Consider the following 21,755-nt stretch of genomic DNA (forward strand, 5'->3'; position numbering starts at 1 on the left):
AAAAAAAAAAAAGGCAAGTCATAAATGGAGGCAAATATTCATCCTCTCTTCAGGGCTGGGTTGACACATCTGAATACTGTGGCTAGACAAACACTAATATCCATCCTCAGAAAATATGAACTCTCTGTCTGAAAGAGCTCAAGGCGGTATCTAGATCATGCCTTCCCAATGGGGACCCGATGACAGCCAAGAAAGAGAAAATTGAATCTCAGATGGAAAAACATCTTCCTCTTTCTATGTATAAATCACACATATACATATAGCACACAGACGGATCTACACTACTCGTTCTAAAATTTCATGGGAGGCTCATCAGAGAAAAATGCCTATGAAAGCTATTTGGAGAGGATGATGATAAAAAATGGTTGAGAAACACTGACTTATATGTTTGGTGTGGTGTTAATACTCCTTTCTTGGAAGGCACTGTGCTTTGGGGACTTTGTTTTCAGGTCCTTTGCATAGTGATACTAATGTGGACAATTTTGGGGATTCCCAAGTAGAAAAGGGATCTTTCTACTCGTGTAAATCAAACAACAGACAAAACTATTTAGTCTTGCTGACTGAAGGGTAAGGCTAAAAAAGAAGGAGCTGGTGAGGGTATGGCAGACACAGGTGGATGCCTGCCTGACAGTATCCCCTCCACATTTGTTTTGGCAAAGTAGCCTCCCAACATGGAGGCTGAAAACTGGATAATTGTTTTCTCAGGCTCCTTTGCAACTGAGCATAAGCATGTGACCCAGGCCCTAGGGATGGAGTCTTCTAGAAAAGAGGCTCTTAACCAATAAAAAGAGTCTCAAGAGAAGAACAACCGTGTGTCTCCTTTGGTGGGTTGCTGTCATGTCCCATGTGCTGCCTGGCACTTCAGCAGCCATCTTGTGGCCATGAGGCCGTGAGGCTCAGGAATCAACGAGCTAAGGACAGTGAAGTGAAAGAAGCAAGAGCCAGAGTCACTGATGAAATGAATCAGAGAGGTAGAAAATGACAAGAGAAAAGAGTAATGAATAAAATGGACATTTCATAGCTAAAACTCACAAAGCTAAATTTGGGGAACAAGTGATCAAGTACAACAGACCAAGGGGAAAGTAGAAGAAAAAAGTCCTGGGTCTTAGTCTTGGTTCTAGTACTAGGCAGATGGGTAACTTTGGACAAATTGTTTAGCTTCTCTAAACTCTGGAGGGGAATGCTTACCCATCTTTCTTTAGAGGGTTTGTTGGTCTGCACTGTCGATTTGGCTAAGCTGGAACATTTCCTAGAATCCTCTTCCCTGTGTGTGTCTGGGTTGCTGTTGGCAAATTAATTAATTACTTAATTAATTTTTACAAAAGCATGAATTTGGAAGGGAGAAGTGAAGCAGCAACCATGATTCTTGGGTCATTATGCTTGATGCATTAAGAGACAGATGAAGCGGTACCAGTAGTTCTAGCTTGGCATCACTTCCTCCTACCCGACTTCCACCTCTTCTTCACCTTTTTCTTTTTTTTTTTTTTAAGATTTTATCTATTAATTTGAGAGGGGGGTAGGAGGGAGAGAGAGAGAGCATGAGTGGGGGAAGGGCAGAGGGAGAGGGAGAAGCAGACTCTCTGCTGAGCAGAGAGCCCAATGCAGGGCTCGATCTCAGGACCCTAGGATGATGACCTGAGCCAGAGGCAGACGCTTAACCAACTGAGCCACCCAGGTGTCCCCCACCTCTTGTTCCTGACTGCCAGTCCTATGTACCAACGATGACCCCACACCTCCTGCCAGAGTCCATGATAACAGCCCTCTGAAGACTTCATACCTGGTTCTCCTTTGCTGCCCTCACTGTGGCTGTGGGACGTGCCTGACTTGTATTCCCTTGCAAACTCCTTCCTAGTTTCCACCTGTACCAGCTCTGCAGGGGGACTGGTTCGAAAACTGCTTCTTGTCGACTTTACTCTGATCCTCCAACTCTTCCTTTTGGACCCTTAGTTTTCAGCTCCTCCCACAATTGTGTGAGGTCTTCTTCTTCAAATTAATCCTTTATTCCAAAGGATTCACAGTGGTTCTGCTTTCTGGATTAAACCCCATGCGATACAAGAATCAAATGAAACAATGAATCCAAAGCAATTAGCACAGCACCAGGCACATGCCAAGAATTTAGTAAGCTATTAATAATTATTATCAACGTTCTCACTCCTATTAAAGCAAAAGAACTCACTGACCCCACTTTCTAATTGCCTCATTATGCAGAGGACTAAACTATGATCCTGCCCGGTTAAATGACTTGCCCAGGGTCGTACAGCTCAGTTGTGACCCAACCAACCAGAATTCAGGTCTTCTAATTCCTAGTCCTACCACTTTTCACAGATCCTGGCCTGCTGCCCAAATGATCCTACTATTCTGGTTACCACACAACACGATGCCATGGGCGGCAAATAGTATAGTATGCAATTCTAACCGGCCTAAACCACATGGAGGGTTTATTGGCTCACGTAACCAAAACGTTGAGACAGAGGGTCGACTTCAGACATAGTATCATGATGTTAGCAGGGCTAAGCTCCAATTTTTCTCTTACCTCTTTCAGCTAGGTCCCTATCATGGCTCTCTGCTTAGAACTAGGAACAGCTACAGCAGCGCCACGCCTCACACTTCCAAACTACAGCTGTCTTGAGGAAGAGAGAGTCTTTGTAAGAGATTGAGATTCAGTATGATTGGACTGGTGTAGGTCACGTGTCCACCTTCACCCAATCTCTGTGGTGGTGGGGGGGGCAGAGTTGGCAGTGATTGGCTCAGTCTAGGTCACGTGCTACAAACCTAGGCCTGTGGGGATCAGAGGTGGGTGGGGAGAATCAGCCTTGCCAGAACCACGTGGACTCTTAATACAAAGTGGCGGGGGGAGTAGGAAAGCGGGACGTGATTGCTGGAGAAGCAACACGTCCGGGGTGATAATTACATTTCTTGCCTTAGTATCTTTTCCCGGGTATCTGGGATGAAGCCAGATGAGCATCATTTCCAAAAGAAATTCACAGTCATAACTAATGTCTTTAAAAGCAGTGGCCCTGTCATTAAATCTTTATGGTCATTTAGTTTAATGTAAAATACACATCAACGTGAGGCTCCTGAGTCATGTGGATGGTGGGGGCATTAGGGCTGCATCTGACTCCTGGTCTGTCCTATTAGTTGGTTTAAGAAACACGACCTCCTCCCAGGTGACATCCCACAGAATGGAAACATGGGATGAGAAATCTGCCAGGATATAATAATGCTGTCCTTCTTGAGAGTACAGACCCAGGAGAGAAGCAAGAAATTTGTCCTGTACCTTAAAAAGGGATTCTCTGTTGTTGTTTTTTTAATGGCTAATATGATGTATAAATAATGTACAAGGAAGTGCACAAACCTTAAGTTTTCAGTTTAATGTTCTGATAATTATATGTGCCTGGGTAACCACTATTCAAAACGAGGTATGGGACATGTTCATCACCCTAGAAAGTTTCCTCACTTCCCCTTGCAAGTCAATTCCAGACCTCTATTCCAAACCACTCTGATTTCTATCGCTGTGCATTAGGGATTTGTCTCTTCTTAGAGTCTACACTAATGGAACAAGATAGTATGTGTCTGGCCCCTTTAGTTATAACTTTTTTTGAGATCCATTCACATTGTTGTGTGTAGCAATAGTGTGTTCCTTTGTATTGCTCAGAAGTATCCCACCCTATGGCCATATGACAATTTTATTTATCCATTCTCCTACAGATAGATATTTACATGGTTTCTTTGGCTCTTATGAAAATAATGCAATAAACATTCTTGTATAATTTGTTTTGTGCAATATTTTCATTGCTCTTGAGCAGATACCTAAGAGTGGAATTGCTGGGTCATTCAGGTGGATGTATGTTGCATTTATCAGAAACTGCTAAGAAGTTCTCTACCAGTGGTTGTGCCATTTTATACTCCAAGCAGCGTAGCAGAGTCTTGGAATTGGATCCCCATTTCTGACAGAGACTGCCAACATTTTTGTTTCCCAAAGGTCCATTTCTTCCCAGGTGAGAAGGGGAATGATCCACATGGAAACCCAGCAATGGCAGCTTTGGGGTGACAGAAGTGTGAAGCCCGAGGTCTCCCGCCCCCCCCATCCATTCTCTTCCCCACCCTGCTCTGCTCTGTATCACAGAAGGCTCCTTGCCTCAAGGCTCCTGGTTGGGTGTGGCCACTAGAAAGTGCTGGGTTGGGTGTGGCCACTGGAAGGAAGCTGTCGCGAATTTGGAAGGTGGGAGGAAGGGATAAGGCAGAATCTCTCTTATTCTCTGTGTTCTTGCAGTGACAGTATGTCTTCCTTGGCATCAGCTTCCACCGCACAGACCTGGCCAGCTCCAGCCTCTGGCGGGGAGCTCCAGCTCCTGGACCCAGGTAACACCACCTGCTCGCTTGCTCTCTCTAGCCTGGTAGTGGTGGCATCTTCCTGCCGGTGCAAATCTCTGGGTTGCCTCTCAGTTCACTGTCCCTTGCTTCTCAACCCCTTCCTTCATCTGAGTAAACAGTTTCTTGTATTGCATTGCTTTTGTTCAAATACTTCGAGTGGATTCTGTTTTCCTTGTTGGACCTTGACAGATAACACACAGCAACAAGGATTAACAGAGACCATTTTGAGGCCAAATCACATCTGAGGCCTGCCAGGCAGATTTACTGTCAAATCCTAGAACTGCAAAAATAGGACAATCTTCTTCAGAAACACCATCTGGTACCACAATATTCCCCTAATGTCTAGTCTAAGTCCCTGCTGTGACAAAGTTTGCATCTGATAACCAGACAGAACCAAGTCACTTGGCCACAGGAGTGAATGTGAGCATTGGGGTTAGTGGATTCGTAGGCCATGTCTTAGAACTGACAGAAGCCATAGTTACGTTGCTGGGAGAAGAAAGGGAGAGGCTAGGAGGAAAAGGGATATTTCTAAGCAGCCACCATAATTGGATGGTTTGACCCAAATTCTAGGTTGTCAGGCCACATACTTGGCTTTCAAGGGAGGCAGTCATGTCTGCTGTTCCTCTGCTTCTTTCTTCAGGACTTAAAACAATGCCTGCCAAATAGATACTCAGTAAATATTTGCAGAATTGCACTTGCTCATTCATTCATTTGTTGAATACTAACTAAGTACTTGGATGATTTAGGAGTCTTGATTGCAAGTGACCAAAAGCCAAATCAAACTGATTCAAGCAAAAAGGCATCATAGTAACCCACGTGATTGAAAAGTCTAAGGATATATTAGCTTCAGGCATGGCTAGATCCAGGTGCTCAAATGATGTATCAGGAGTTCCTGGCTCTCCATTTCTCAGCTCTGCTTTCCACTGTGTTGATTTCATTGCAGATAAACTCTTCCAGGGTAGGGTAGTGAGAAGGCTTCCCATAGCTCCCAACTGACATCCTTCCAGAACAATAATCATAAGGGAAGGAGAGTGCTTGTCTTTTTAAATACTTTTTGTGAAAATCTAGGGCTCATCACTCACCACTCTGATTGTCCTGGCCTGGGTGTCCTGCCTCTCCTTAGCCAAAGAAGGAGCCAGAGCACTTTGATTCATACTCTCTCCAAGACTGTCTGCAATGGGGGAGGGGTGATTCCCCAAAGGAAAAACAAGGAGTTACTGTCAGAAGAAGGACAAATGGATGCTAGAAAAGCAGAAATGACAAATGGTTCACTATGGGGATGTCTATGTGACAGGCACTGTGGACCAGGGGTAACAGCAGGGAATATTCCACAATCTCTCTGTCCTCAAGATGTTTACACTTACAGCAGGGAAGCCTGGTGGGGAGCAAGCACCGAGAATCAAAGACATCAATCTTATCATAGCAGAAGTACAGGTTGCAAGAAGAGCAATCTCCCTAAATGTTTTTCATAAGTTACCATTCCAAGACCCGAATGTCCTCAGATTTGGCCAGCCTGGGTGCCAGGAAACTAGCTCTGTGTCCACATTCGACACTCAGAGTTTCAGTGATGTCTTCCAGAAAGCTTTGCTGGAGCTAGAGTCTATAACAGATTGTGCAGCTTACGTGAAATGCCAAGAGTCTCTGGGAGAATGGGCTGTAAACAATTTGGTCCCATTGTGGCAGGGGGCAAGGGGGCATGGAATGGAATCAGCTGGGCTGAAATGCACTCTGGGAAATCTTCCAACTTTCAACCAGGTGGGAAGACAAAAAATTTGATTTTTTTCCGATGAGACTTTCTTATGTTCAGATAATTTGTTTCACACGAAATCGTAGGCAGTGATACAGAGAGATCCCACACACACAGCTCCCTAGTCTCTCCCAACGATAACATATTGCAAATACGAGCAGATATACGAAGACCAGGCTTCTGACATGGATGCCATCCACACACTGTATTCTGATGGCCCCAGTTTTACTCAGATTCATTTGAATGTGTATCTGTGTATTTAGTTCTATGCAGTTTTATCCCATGTGTCCGCATATCCAGCACCACAGTGGAGATACACAACAATTCCACTCCCACAAGGATTCATCCAGTGGCTTAATTATAACCTCACCCACCTCCCCCCCAAGGAACTCATCTTCCCTCCCCCCTAACCCCTGGCAACCACTTGTTTGTTCTCCATTTCTATGATTTTGTCATTTCAAGAATGTTATGCCACTTTTTGAATTGGTGCTTTTTTCGCTCAGCGTAATTCCCCAGGGATTCATCCAGTTGTTGCCGGTTTGGTGGTTTGTTTCCTCTTATTAGTGAGTAGTGTTCAAGGGTAAGGTTGCGTCACCCAGGGAAGGACGTCAGGCTTCTTTCCAGTAAAGCTGCTACGAACATTTGTGCATAGGTTTTTGGGTGAATGTAAGTTTTCACTTCTCCCGGATAGATGTCCTGAAACCGTGGTTCGCTTTGTACTGTAGCTCACCCATATCTGTGCCTTCGTTGGTACGACCTCCTCCCCTCCACCCACCTCCCTCCTCCCTTCGTTGGTGGAGACCTCCCTGATGCTGACCAGCTCACGTGTTTGGCAAGCATTTTTAACCATTCAGAGCAAGCTGACATGGATCACTCATTGTACGTTTCACAACATTCTCACTGAAGGGGTATTGCCTTGTGTTTTTAAGCGTTTTCTTTTTTTCCCCTGTTGTCCCACAACACCCTTTTGCTTCCTTTCTTCAGCTCAAGTGTTATCTTCCTTCCCAGCAGGTTTGGCCTCCTCCCGTTGGTCCCTGCAAAGTGTCACTGTATCTTCTGTGCTTTATGCACTGCCACACACTGAGTTTCAGGATTCCAATTTCCTGACGCCTTTATTCGTGCCCGCAACACGTGCTTAATTAGGCGCTACTTTGTGCCAAGGGTGAGGGAGACAGTGGGAAACCCAACAGATACAAAGACACAATCCTGCCTTCATGGAGCTTCGAGTCAATGAAGTGAAAAAGATCAGAGAGAAAAAAATAATAAATGGAGCGATTAAATAAACCAGAGAGATACATATTGTCACGAAGGCTCTGATGGAAATCTCGTGGGGCCACGTGAGTCAGTGACATGAGGGAGGTGCGCGGCGCTACGTGAGGTGGTCAGGGAAGTCCTACCTGAGGATGCGGCATCTCATCTAAGACAGCCCTAGCTTGAGAACTAATGTGCTACCATCTCCCTTCCAGTGCCTGTGACAGACATCCTTCATCCACCTGCATACAGCTTCAGAATCCTTCTCAACACTCTTCTCCCTGTGGCCACTCCCTAAGGACCTGGATAAAACACATGAAAGGAAACTGTCTTGCTGATGTGATGGAGTAGTCCTTCAGTGAACACGGGGTTGGAATGAACACCCCATCCTCTAGGAAGAATGGACAGATATTATGCAATTCATTGGATCAATAAAGAAATAGATCTTGGGATGCCTGGGTGGCTCAGTCGGTTAAGCAACTGCCTTCGGCTTGGGTCATGATCCCAGCATCCTGGGATCGAGCCCCACATCGGGCTCCTTGCTCCTGCTTCTCCCCCTGCCTGCTGTTCCCCCTGCTCTGATAAATAAATACAGAATTAAATCTTAAAAAAAAAAAAAAAAAAAGAACGTGGCAACAAAGTTACGTGGCCTGCTGGATAAAACACAGATTCCTGGGCCTTGCCGCAAAGATTCTGTTTTGCTAGGTCTTGGGTGGGACTTATGTGGCTGTATATGCACACGTATTTCTGGTGATTCTGATGCGGGGGATCCATGGACCAGCGTCTCAGAGTCACTGGCGTGCTTATGGGCTATGAAGGCGGCCTTGTTCCCTTGACTAACAGATTGCCCCTTCCCACCCATGCATCTACTTTACCCACTTATTTCCATCTACCAGCCCAGGGCGCCAAATGTCCAGTGTCACTGGAAACTCTAGGCAGGGCAGTGAGATTGTGACCTGGCGCTCTCTCCTACCTCCCTCCCCAACCTCAGCAGTTACCATGCTGCCCTCACTCTCTTCGCTCCAGCTTCCTGGCCTCTTTTCAGTCTCTGGGAGGCAACTACTCCAAGTACCCATTGTTTCCTGTACCTGGGACACCCTTCCTTCCCTCTCTTCACCCACTGAGCTCCTACCCACCGTCCCGTTCCCTATATAATGTCACTCACTTGAGGAAGACTCTCTTTCCCTCCCTGACAGAAGTTTCACTAGGCCACAGAAATTAATTTTGTGCAATTTAAGAAGTGGTACCCCTTTCTTAAGACATTTTAGATATCATCTTCCAGAAAACTATCAAAATAAATATTCATATCTATGATGAATGGTTCTCCCCAGAGCTGGGCAGTGCACAGCCTACCCAACTATACACAAGAGTCTTGATATTTGTCGTGGTCAGATTCCCATCTCACTACTTCTCAGGGCACTAAGGACTTCCCCTTGGGAGCACTGATCACAGTTGCAATTGCAAACAGCAATGCCGATTAATACCTCTTTCCCGGGGTGTAAATAGGGAATCTGTCTGGTTTTGTTCACGTTTGAGTCCCCGGGCCCTGTGACAGTGCTTGGCTCATAATAGTCATTTAGTGACTGTCTGAGCAGCTTTCGCTCCTGCATTGCTCTCCAGTCCTCCCAAAAGAGCTCTTTCCGGGTGCCTTTTCTGCCCTACTGTGAGTCCCCATAGCACCCGGCTGTCCCTGTCATCACATGTGTCACAAAGTATTGCCACTGGCTGGTTCTTGTCTCTGTTTCAACCCACCTATTCCCTAGCACTCTAGGAAACTCTGAGCTCCTTCAGAACAGGAGCTGTAACTATCTTGTTCATCCTTCGTCTTCCTGCGACTTGGCTGGTGCGCAGCCGTGGCAGAGTCTGTGCTGAGCACTCGAGCGAGTTCTGCCAGGCTGTGCTGGGACTGGGAGGTGACGGGGGACGACCCCTGCGTGGCACCTCTCCAGGAGACCCTCCCTGTAAGAAGCCTGGCTCCCAGCTCACTCCGCAGGGCAGAGGCTCCTGTTGGGTCAGCGATTACTATAATTCGAGCCACTTCTCACTCAAATCCCATTGGCTGATAAGAGAATGAATTTAGAGCATTGTCTTTCAAAGAATATCTTTATTCAGTTCCTGCCAATTTCCTATTCAGTCCCTGCCAATTTCCTACAATGCATCCCCCTAATAAGCCTTGAGACCCCGAAGCCGGAGGCAAACAGGTGCTCCAGAATGGGTCGACCTTGCCATCCCAGGCAGCCCTTGAACCCGCTTTCTCAGCCTTCACAGGCAGATCTCTGCAGAATAATAAGACCCACAAATCTTTTGTCTGGAAAATTATCTTCTCGTAACACTGGAAGCTGTTACCATGGAAATAAAACAGCCTATTAGCCCAAATCTACCAAAACACGGGAGCGGCCTGGCTGCATTTCTGAGGCCCTTCATTAATAAGGAGAAAAGCAGATTAACCTTTAGGAGAATTGACAAGAATGGCCACGACTTGCTGGGTTATGATTGCCACGTTGAGTTTGTCGAAGCTAGTATCTCAGCCTGGAGCGGCCATGCTCCAGGATGGGAAAGGAATAAAGACACGACTCAGTCTGAAGATTCAAAGGCCTGCCTGGTCTGGCCTGTGGGTCTCGGCCGCCCGGGGCTGCTTCTGGCCCACGGATTCCCGGGGAAGGCTCCTCCCTCGCCCCGGTCTTCTGGAAGGAGAGCGATTTTCCTGTCTCCTGTTGAGCAGCTGCCGAGAGAGGCAGGGCACTGCAGAGGGCTCCTGGCAGCACAGTCACGATGCCAAACAGAAGCCGCCGACAGATGGAACTGAACCCAGCCTGGCTTGGTCGGCCCCCTGCTTCCTGAGGCTCCCTGGTGCCCAATCCCAGACACGCAGGCTGCTGAGAGAGGCAGCAAGGACTCTGAGGCTTCCTGTGGCCGGGCTCCGAGCTTGCAGGTGCCAAGCAGGGGAGTTTGCAGCCCCCCGGCAGCCCCGGGCATCCCAGGGCCAGGCAGCGGCTCCCTGCAGGGCCCTCCCATCTAACCACAGGCAGATGGGAAGTGTCAGGGTCTTGACAGGTGTCAAGAGGGACTCTAGCCTCCGGAAACTGACAACAGCGCACAGAAGCTTGGGCTGTGCTTGACAACGGCTCATGGATTTCCGGGGATTTCTTTTTCATCCTGTTTTTGGTTCCAAGTTAAAGGAAGAAAGGTAGGAGAGTGTCCCTGTGAGGACTGGTCATCATTATTAAAGGGTCTACCCCCCGAGACACATCGTGATATCCTCCTCAGGTGTCTTTCCGTTCCTCCTGTGACTGACAGCAGGAAATGAATAGAAGGCACCTGTTCCTGTCAGCAGTGGCCTCATGGTTCTGTATGTCCTTCCCCTCCTTTTCAGTAGGAGTGGCACAAGTTGTACTGGAATGTTCCCGCAAATAACCACCGCTAGGCAGCCTTGGCGACTGCTGTAGCAAATGAGTCTCAGATCCCAGCCATTTCAGAAAAACAGCAGAGCCTTCAGAGGCCCAGATCCTCTCCATCTGGTGGCTCCACCGTTTCCTGGGGCCTTGGGACACCTCACTGGATCCTTGTATCTGGCTGGGAGTTGCCAGGGGACAGTATGGAAAACCTCAGTAGGGGAGAGGGGCAGTTTCCAGAGGCCAGGTCTCCTGCTCTCATCCCATTGGCCAAGACCAGGCACAGACTCCACCTCTAGAGGTAAGGGGTGGGGTAAGAAAAGCTTGCTAACAAGGTGCCAGGGCAGGAGATGGGACCTCAGGTATCAGAGATAACAAGAGGCTCCGACACAAACACTGGGTCCCAGCTGATGATAACAGACCCTCACTTCCCTATCTTCACTGTTGAGCTTCTACCTGTAAGAGTAAGGCGGTTCCTAGCTTTTGTGCCGTCCAACATTGCCCAAGGTGTATGTCATGGAATTCAAACACTGCAATGTGCTTCTCATAAACTGGTTGCCTTGAACAGTTATGTTTGGGAAACAATGAAAAAGACATATTCCTCCTGGGCATTCACACCATATGGTGGTATATGAAAGGCTCTGATAAGTCCTGCATTTCAAAAATCTTTAGTTAAAACATTCCCCTCATTTACGCAATGAGAGGACTCTTTTTTTTTTTTTTTAGATGAAAATTGAGTAACATTTCCTGGAGTCAATGTTCTAAGCAGTATACTTTAAGAAAACAGACCTAATCCAATCTTGTTTTTTTTTTTTTTTTTTTTTTTGGCACACAAATAAATGCACCACGGCTCAGAATGAGGACCTGACTTACTGAAGATCAAACAGCTTCTGAGGGAGCTGCAGTCCCACACCAGATCCTCAGTGTGTTCCTTTCTCTAAACTTCTCATACGAGGTTGTGCCTCCCAGGAACACGAGATCAGCAAGTATATACTAAGCTGTAGCCTAACCTCAACATTTTTTACCAAATTCATTTACCAAATAAATGAATAAACTGTACCTCAGCTTTCTCACCTGTAAAATGGGATGATAAGATTGTGCATTTAAAACAGCCCAGAGCAAGGCACTGGGCAGCAACTGGACAAGCATGGCCCCTGTCCTCATGGGAATGACCCACCACAGAGGTGACAGACAGATAACTAAAATAATCATGAACTGTGCAAGTGCTAAGCCGAAATCACCCAAGAGGCTGAGAATAAGCAAATGGTGAATGAGCTGTGGTTGGGGTATAATGTAATTAAGATTGTGACAATTCTGATTTATGGGTCTCTTCCAACACCACGAAGCAATTCTCTGAGATGCCAGCTAGCTGACCTACAATTTAACTCCGTTCTGACACTATCTACCTGATAATAGCATCAGATCCCACAGGTTAAGGGCTCGGTCCTACAAGATTGCCCTCTTGCCCCCTTTTAGAAGCTAGTCGGAAGTCCAGATTGTCACCTCCGCTTCTGAACAACAGGCTATAGATCGGAGGTTCCAATGATCCCCTCCTGGGGTTTGGTTAATTCGCTAAAGCAGCTCACAGAACTCAGAGAAACACGTTACTACCTAGATTGCTGGTTGATTATAAAAGGAGCATCCACATCCTCTCCAGGCATGCTGGTCTCCCCAAATCTCTCTATGCTCATCAACCTGGGAGCTCTCCAAATCCCCTCCTTTCGGGTTTTTGTGGAGCCTTCATTCACAGGCATAACCGATGACTGAACTCTATCTCCAGCCCCTCTACCCTCCCCAAAGACCAGGGGGTGGGATTGAAAGCTCCAACCCTCTAATCGCAGGGTCTTATTCTCCTGGCAACCCGCCCCCATCCCTAGGTGTGGTCCCAGAGCCCCCTCATTAACATACCACAAGACATCTTTATGGCTCTCATCACAGGAAATTCCAAGAGTTTTAGGAGCTTGGTGCCAGAAATGGGACGAAGACCAATCTATTTTTCTTATTCTAAATCACAGTACCACGGTAATATTTGGAAATTTTCAGATAAAACACTTCAAAGAAATGTCCCCTTTGCACCCTTGTGCCCCTAGGGCATGCCTTTTCTCTTTCCACTGCTCTCTGCGGACGGGGTTAATTCAGGAGGAATGTTCCAGATGTCTTCCTGCACCTGAGCACTACGGACGTTTGTTTCGCAGCATCTCTGGCTGTTACCCGCTAGATGCCAGAACTATTCTGCCCACCTCCTGCCCCTACGTGTGACAACCAAAAATGTCCCCTGGGGGGCAAAATTACCTTCAGGTGAGAGCCACTGCCTTGTGTCTACTCAAGACATTTCCTTGTAGAGATGCGAAACAGGGACCGTAATATCACCAGACCTTCCCTTGTCTCCTCACCTGCGTCCTTCTGGAATGAGTGGCGTACCAGCTTTCCAATCAGAGCAGGTCTGGAGGAAATGTCTGTGTTTCTCTCTCCTCCTTCCCATGCCCCAGAAAAGTCCAAGTTAATTTCCAGCCATCCCGCTACAACCTCTCAAGAGAAGAAAGGAAAGTTCCTTGGTTTTGCATTCCAGCAGCACAGCAACCTGAGCCCTTTGTGTTTCTGACATCCTGTTTTCTGATTTCTGTGCTAGGCTTACAGTAGGGAATAAACACTTCTTTGAAAGCCCTGAGCATTCCAGGGAGAATCAGTCAGCAGGCTCTGAAGAAGAGAGTGCGATCCAAGGACTCACGGGTAGGAGGTACCAGGCCCATCACGGGATGTGCAAAGAGAAAGAGAGACAGGATGAGGTGTGTGCACATTCACAAGACATGGCTCTTCATTTACCGGGTGTCTCTGCCAAGTCACTTGAACTGAGACTGTTTCCTCGCTTGTAAAAGGAGAGTGATGCTGTTGTTACTAAGGGCTGCCATTTAGATTCGTGCTAAGGACCACATCCTAAGGATTCTTGCCCTATACAACTCAAAGAATCACGGGTGAGCGTTACATTAGATAACGTGAATTTAAGGGCTTCGTAAACTGCAAAGTGCTGTAAAAATCCAAGTTCTAATTAGAATTACCACCTGCTTCAGATACTTATACCTACAACTGAACAAACCTCCAGGAGGCAAAATAGCAAAGTGGTTAAGAACACAGGTTTCAGAGGCAACCAGCCCTGCTGTCAAATCCTGGACGCGCCACATTGGCTGTGTGACAGTGGGCCCATGATTCAACCTTTTTGTGAGTCAGTGTGCTCACCTGCAAAGTAGAACTAAACAAGGTTTTTCACAGAATTTAATCTGTCCATTTAAAGCACTTAACACAGGAGCCGCCACGTAGTGACTCCTCACTGGCACACTTTCTGTGTATTGCTCCATCCGGGAGAGATCTTCAAGGAGAAGAGGACAAACCCAGGGCTGAGCGAGAAAGGAGGTGGAAGGATGGGGGAGCCTGAACGTGCCAGTGGAGGGGAAAAGGCCCAGCTCACAGGAATGATTCTGGGACATTTTGACTCAGAAGGCAAGGAATAATACGACTTTGCGTGTGCTATGCCAAGCATGATCAAGGGGAAGAATCTTGCCAGTAACTCTTCTCAAACTCTGCATCTGTCTCTGCCGTGGGGATGGGCTCCTTGCCCGTGTTACTCCATTTGTGCTGTACCTGGGAGGCTGAAGCTAATCCCTGGGGTTCTTCCTGTGTCAGGTCAGCCCCCACCCTTGCACATGCACGTGCGTGCGTGCACACACACACACACACACACACACACACACCAGCCATGGGTATCTCCACTTCAGCCCAGCCCTGCTTCCTGGCAGTCTTGCCCATCCACTGGAAGAGGCCAAAGAAGACAAAGGCAGGTGGCAGGTGCACCTCGGAGAACAGTGCCCTCAAGCCTCTGACAGTATGAGAGTAGACATTTGTGCTAACCGATGACACTTCCCTAGGTTTCTGGTTCTTGCTCTTTAATTCGGATCTCCCAGGTGGAACTCTCTCCCCTATCTTATGGGCAAAGATTTGTGTGCAAATCGTTTATTTGGGAAGAAGCACAAGTGAGGGGATGGGGCAGTGAGCCAGGGAAGGGAAAGAAGCTAGTAGAGGGCATTGTTAAGCAAAGGTCCTGTTGGGGACAGTTGGGGCTCATTCCTTCTGGGGAGCCCTGGGAGACCGTGTGGACGAGTTACCCAACCTGAAGGTGCAGGGCCGGGTCTTGTGCATCCATCATACTGGCTGAGGGTGTGTCTTAACCCATTTGGGTTGTCGTATCAAAAATGCCATAGAATGAGAGGCTTATAAACGGCAGAAAGTTATTTCTCATGGTTCTGGAAGCTGGGAAGTTCAGGATCAAGGTACTAGGGGATTTAGTGTCTGGTGAGAGCCTGCTTCCTGGCTCACATATTCTCCCATGGTAGAAGGGGCAAGGGAGCTCTCTGGGGTCTCTTTTATAAGGGCACTACACCCATTCATGGGGGCCGTACTTCCCAGAGGCCTCACCTTCTAATAGCATCACCTTGAGGGGTGGGATTTCAACATTATGAATTTGGAGAACACGGATATTCAGTCTATAACAGACTGCTCCCAGGGCATTCATTCTCTGCCCTGCCTAGAGCATCTGTCCTATGGGGAGAATGCCCATAAGCAGAGTCCCAGCGGCAGCCAGGAGCTAGCTGCCTCCACAGGTAGAAATGAGCGTCAAGGGCATACAGTGGGTCCCCAATACTGTCTGCTCCCATTTCCTAAAACTTCCCGCGCTTCAGGGCCCTAGACACAATCCCAGCATTGGCCGTGGCAGGGGGGAAAGGAGACGTCAGGGGCCCCTCCCTCCACCCCAGCTGCCCAGAGGGGAACCATGTTGAAACTGCTGAAATATTGATGGAACTCTAAAAAATATGTGGAATCCGCTAAGGAACTTGGAAAACATCAGTCACAGTTCTGTTTATTTGATGCCTCTCTAACCATGGCAAATTTTTCATCAGAAGAGAAAATTAAAACAAAGTAAAACCATGAGCACTTTCTCCGGGGAGAAGCCCAAAACTCATTTCTCTGTCTGTTCCCAGCCAGCCCCCTCAATGCTAATATGGAAATGTGTTTTCAAGAGCTCCCCCCACCCTTTCTCCCCCCAGTATTGCAGATCTCCATCCCTTTCTCATTAGGCTGGCAGGCTGGGCTGGGAAAGAGGACGAACGTTCGGCGGTGTGCTCTGCAGATGATCTCCCCCAGCTGATAGAAACCAAGGTCCCCAGACCATCTCGGGAGTGTCCTGATTCTCTCCCCCTGGGCGCTGTAGCTTGCTGCCTGGGTGAATCTTGCCCACGTGCCGAATCCCCTGAAACTCCCTGGTAATAACAGGACCCCCCTCTAGGGGTTCTTGTGATGATTAAATGATATCATAAAGGCACACACTGAGCACCGTGCATGTCAAGAGTCCCATCCTGGGGTAGAGTGGGGTTTCAGTCCCCCACTCTTCCCCTTCTTACAGTGCTGTTTTGTTTTTTTTTTTAAAGATTTATTTATTTATTTTGAGAGAGTGAGAATGAGAGAGAGAGAGAGAGCGCGCGCACATGAGAGGGGGGAGGGCCAGAGGGAGAAGCAGGCTCCTCGCTGAGCAGGGAGCCCGATGTGGGACTCGATCCCGGGACTCCAGGATCATGACCTGAGCTGAAGGCAGTCGCTCAACCAACTGAGCCACCCAGGTGCCCCCCTTCTTACAGTTCTGATCCACTGAGTCTCAGTATTGGTGATCGACTTTCTCAATGGATTATGAAACCTTTATGCAAAAAGCCCCTGGTGGCCTGCCTGTGATTCCTACACATGCTGGAGCCCCAAGGGGAGACCTTGCCAGGAGCCTGGCACATTTTCCCAGGGATCGAGAGAAGGGAGATAATGCTCCGTCAAGTGCAACTGCCCCTCAGGGTCTGGGTTCATCTCCCAGTGACCCCAGCATTCAGAAGTCAGTGTAAAGAGGAGCGTGGAGGAAGGGGGCATTCATTCCAACCAAAGGGGTCATGCTTCGACCACATCTGCGTTCTTCTGTTCCTTCCTGGGTATCACACTCTGAGGGATGCTGGCACATGGAAACACTTTTGAGATACACAGATCAACTGCTAGGCTGTATAGGACACGGTGTGTGGGTGGAATGTGTGCAGAGAAGGGTGAAGGGGGTGGGTGGTGAGAAAACTTACATTTCTAAAGCCTCTAATGCAAGATGAAATCGAACTAATGAGAATATTAAAACAGAAAGCCGTGCATATTGGATCAGACCGTTTGGTTGCACATAATCATATTTTAGCAGCAGGTAGCAGCTCAAGCTCTTAGGAATATGAAACCCAAATGGAGGGAGGAATTCCCTTCTTTAGAAGGCTAACCGCTCAAGCTCTAAGAAATAGTAAGCCCAGGGGCGCCTGGGTGGCTCAGTCGTTAAGCGTCTGCCTTCGGCTCAGGTCATGGTCCCAGGGTCCTGGGATCGAGCCCCGCATCGGGCTCCCTGCTTAGCGGGAAGCCTGCTTCTCCCTCTCCCACTCCCCCTGCTGTGTTCCCTCTCTCGCTGTGTCTCTCTGTGTCAAATAAATAAATGAATCTTTAAAAAAGAAGAAAGGAAAGAAAGGAAGAAAGGAAGAAAGAAAGAGTAAGCTGAGAACAGAGGGAGAAATTCCCATCTTTCAGGAGGCTACTGACATCTCAAAGCTCGGGACTCACAAACACTGGCAGTGGGGAAATCACCGCGTCTCTTCCCACCCTCCCAGCGCCAGCCAGCATCTGGTGCCCTGCTCCTGGGACGTCCAGTTGTCCTGTTTCTAGCAGCTGTCTCATGGGACCAGGAATCGAGCCGGCTCCTGTTCATCCCTAATGCTATTTGCTTTGGCCAAAACATCAGAACAGAGGTGTTAGATGTGGTCCCTGTTCGAATGTAGCTCACAAGGGAGACTGATTAGGGAATCTAAGCAGTGCGTGGTCATGAATATTCAGGGAGAGAGAAAAACAAACAGGGTTTGTGGGGCATGTAACTGAAGACAAATACTTGAGCAGAGTCACAGGAATGGAGCTCAGGGATCATGGAGGCCACTTCACCAAATGGACTCCCACGGATGCCCTAGTGACGTGGTACCTGGAAGATCAAGGCCAGGGGTGGTGGCTCTTGTTTGCTGCTCTATTCTCAGTGCCTCGCATGGTGCTGACACCCAGTGGGAGCTCAATAAGGATTTGCTGAATAAACGAAAGTCCAAATGTCCGAAGCCCCCAACCCCTTTCCTGTAGATGTTTTGTTTGTCATAAACAAGATTTTAATGCCTATTAAAGTGCTGTGTTACGCAGAATTCTAAATGTGGTCCCCCAAGATTCCCATCCCCTGTTATTCAATCAAACAGGAACCTGGGCCCTGCTGTGAAGCGATTTTGCAAGTGGAATTAAAGTCCCAAGTCAATCAACCTAATTGAGATTATCTGGTGGGTCTGACCCAATCAGGCAAGTCCTTTAAAAGCAGAGTTGTTCCCCTACCCACAGAGAGCAGAAGGGAAGTCAGAGAGATTGACAACACAAGAAGGATCTAACACACTGTTGCTGGCTTTCGGGATGCAGTGGGTGGTGGAGAAGGACCCAAGAACAGCCTCTAGAGGCTGACATCAACCCTGGGCCTACAGCCAGCAGAGAAATGGGCACCCAGTCACACGCCCACAAGGAACTGAATTCTGCCAACACCACGAATGAGCTTGGAAGCTGATTCATCCGCAGAGCTTCCAGATAAGGGCCCAACCCAGCTAACACCTTAATTTTGGCCTTGTAAGATCCTAAGCCCAGATCCCAATTGAGCCCATTCCAACTTCAGACCTATAGAACTGTGAGCTAATAAATGGGTGCTGTTTTAAGCTACAAAGTTTGTGGTAATTTGTTACCCAGCAACAGAAAACTAATACAAGTGTGAACATAAGAATCTAGAAGTTTTTTTTCTGGCTAACAGTAAAGCTTGGTGGTTAGGGACTTGGAGCCACACTTCCTAGATTCACTTTCCACGTCTTCAATTTCCAAGCTGATAGACCTTGGGCAAGTTATTTAATGCCCCTGGCCCTCGGTTTCTTCATCTGTGAAATGATGGTAATAATAGTACTTTCCTCGTAAAGTTACAGTGACAGTCAAATAAGGTAAAATGTCTGAAGTGCTAAGAGCAGCGCCTGGCAGGTTGTACATGCTTTATAAATCCTTTTGTTATTGTTTAAAAAAATATTGCTAGAATCTCCCTGCAAAGCCCAGGACCTGGGGAAAGCTGGGCCCACAGACCCATATGGCAACCATCATCTGAAGCTACCCTCTTCACCCCACCACTCCTGATTTTCTCCAGTCCAGCCTTCTTTGCTCGTGTGTATTTTCTGCCCGGCCCCTGTAGGCATTTGGCCTTGCAATCCCAAATCCTAGATTGATGAGCTGGAGAGTCAGGCAAAACCTCAATTCCGACCTTCACCTATGAAGGCAGGCCAAAATCCTCATTCATTAGCTGAGTGGGCACAGTTTTCTCCTAAGCCCCACTCTGTTTTTCTTTGGAAAGATTTAGAGAGCTGGCTGGAGTTTGGCTTGAAAGGAAATGTGCGAGGACTCTTACGGGTCTTTGAACTGAAGATCCCAATGGACGCAGGAGAAGTGGCCCATAAGGGCTCTTGAACATCTAATCCATTTGAGGCTGTCATTGCCTCCCCGCTTGATAAAATAAAGGACAACACGAAGCCCATGAAAGTTGCCATCCATCCCTCCAGTGGTCTCAGAGTCCAAGCCCACTAGATGCTCAGAACGGTGAGGGCTGGCCACTCAAGGGCCCTCACGCACCCCCTCTTCTGTGGTCCTAAATGATCCCATGGCCTTGGCGCCTTGCCAAGAAGCAGGAGGAAAATGCCACTTCAAGCCCAAAGCCATCTTTCTGTCTAGCTCCAATTAGCCCAGAGCATTTGTGGAAGCTGTGTGTGTGAGAGACCAGCAGCAGGGCAAGCAAAGTGCCTTCCAGCCGGCTGGCAGATGAATGGGAAGAAGGCCAGCATTTGTTTTCAATCCAAAGGAGGGCCTAGGGTGACGAACACAGGCAGCTCCCATCCTGTCCTGGAAGGGTAGTCTCTGGAGGCCAGGAGGAAACGCTTCCCTACTATAGTACCTCAGTTTCCCCTCTTAGACTCTATGACCTCCCCAGCCTGTAAAAATGGACTGGTGACAATAAATTCTTCAACATTTGGTTTTCAGCCTCAATTTGGAGCAAAAACAGAGGAGCAGACCAGTTGGCTACAGTCATCCCTCTCAATCTCTCTCTCTCTTTCTCTCTCCCTCCCCCCCTTCTCTCTCCCTCTCTTTCTCTTTCTCGGTCTTGTTCCTAGAACTCAAGTTTCTGAGTGGTACAAGAATGTTTTGAAATATTAGATGATGTGCCTGTTCTCTGCTCTTTCATCCTAGAACTTTTCTTTTTCCCATAGAGCCTTGCTACTCAAAGTGAGCTTGCTGGGCCACCAGCAAGGTGGTGCAGTCTGTTCCAGAACTATAGAATCAGAAACTGCAGCTCACCAAGATCCCCTGGGGATTGATATGCACATTAAAGTTTGAGAAGCAATCCCTGGCCTAGGGGTCTTTCTCCTTAGCCCTGCCCGGTAGACTGAGTCACCCCCTGCTTTGTGGGAACTCAGTCACCATGGAATATATATTAAAAAAAAAAAAAAAAAAAAAGGCAGGAGGAGGGGGATGCAAATTCCCGATTCTTGAGTTAAAAAAACCCACTATTTTAAATTGAAGCAGAAATATTTACAGGCATACCTCCAGAACACGTATTCCCCTCACTGACAGATAAATTAAAAGATTCCACCCCTGGGAGAGGGGAGGAGAAGAGGGACCGTGGAGGCAGGAGCCAAGTGAGATCAAGAGACTCCAGGTCTCTGGGAGTGAAGCCATCCGTCCTAGTGCCAGGAAGCCACATGGCAGCCCAGCCAGCGCTCAGTTGCCCTTCTCATGGCCATCTGCTGGGGAGCACTCACAGACATGCTGCCAGCCAATCATAGGGGAGGACTGCAGCTCTTCTGTGCTCAGCGAATTTGCCTCAGTCCCCGTCTGACTACCCCCCACTCCTGAGAGCCCAGCCCCTGGGGAATGCGGTAGGGGCCCTAGGTACCTAAAGCGATAATGTGACCTGGACAGAAAGCTCCACTAGGACCAAGACGGCACTCGTGTAGTTGGCTCTCAATCCTTCGCCAAGTCAGGGATATCCCGCCAACCCACCCTACACTTTGGATTTGTTTCCTCCTTGCACGGCCCCTCATGTGAAGAGGAGGCTCTCAAGCTTTCAATGTCATCCTTCAAAGAAGAAGTTGAGGTAATGCAGTAGGCTTAAAGCGTAATAGATGGTCAGAACTGCAAATTACCTCAGGGGTCATAAAATATAAATAAAATATAACTTCTCCTCCTTCTATCTGTCCATTTATCTCTCCTTTCTTCCCCCTTCCTTCCTTCCATCCATCATCCATCCATCCATCCATCCATCCATCCATCCATCCATCCATGCATTCTTTCATCTGGTATTCCCTTACTTTGACAAACATGTATTGAGTGTGTCCCACAAGTCAGGGATCATGCTAGGTACCAGCATACTCATTCCTAGGCAAAACCAAATCTAGACCATGTCCTCGGGTAGCTTACCTTTAGTAAAGGGACTGTCACTAAACACATGAGAGGAGCTACAACGTGTGGTTCACTCAAGGTCATGCAGGTAGGGACAGAGTATGAGTTCCCATAGGGGATTTAGAGCAGGACTTCTTAGGAAAATGGGGAGTGAAATCCGCTTTTAAGAAGGAACAGGTAAGGTTAGACAGAAGCCCTATGATTGCCTCTCAGCTTTTCTCTTAGCAAATGGGACCAGGTTGAATCTGTGATAAGAGCAGCGCTTGCCAGCGAATAACGTTGGGGGTGATGAAGTGCGTCCACTTTCTTATCTATGGTAATGGAACCCTGCCCACTGGTTTGTTTCCTTTAGCTACTCATCAGGTACAGTGAAGGAGGGAAAC

The sequence above is a fragment of the Zalophus californianus genome, chromosome 1 (assembly GCF_009762305.2).
Source record: "Zalophus californianus isolate mZalCal1 chromosome 1, mZalCal1.pri.v2, whole genome shotgun sequence".
Classification (NCBI taxonomy): domain Eukaryota; kingdom Metazoa; phylum Chordata; class Mammalia; order Carnivora; family Otariidae; genus Zalophus; species Zalophus californianus.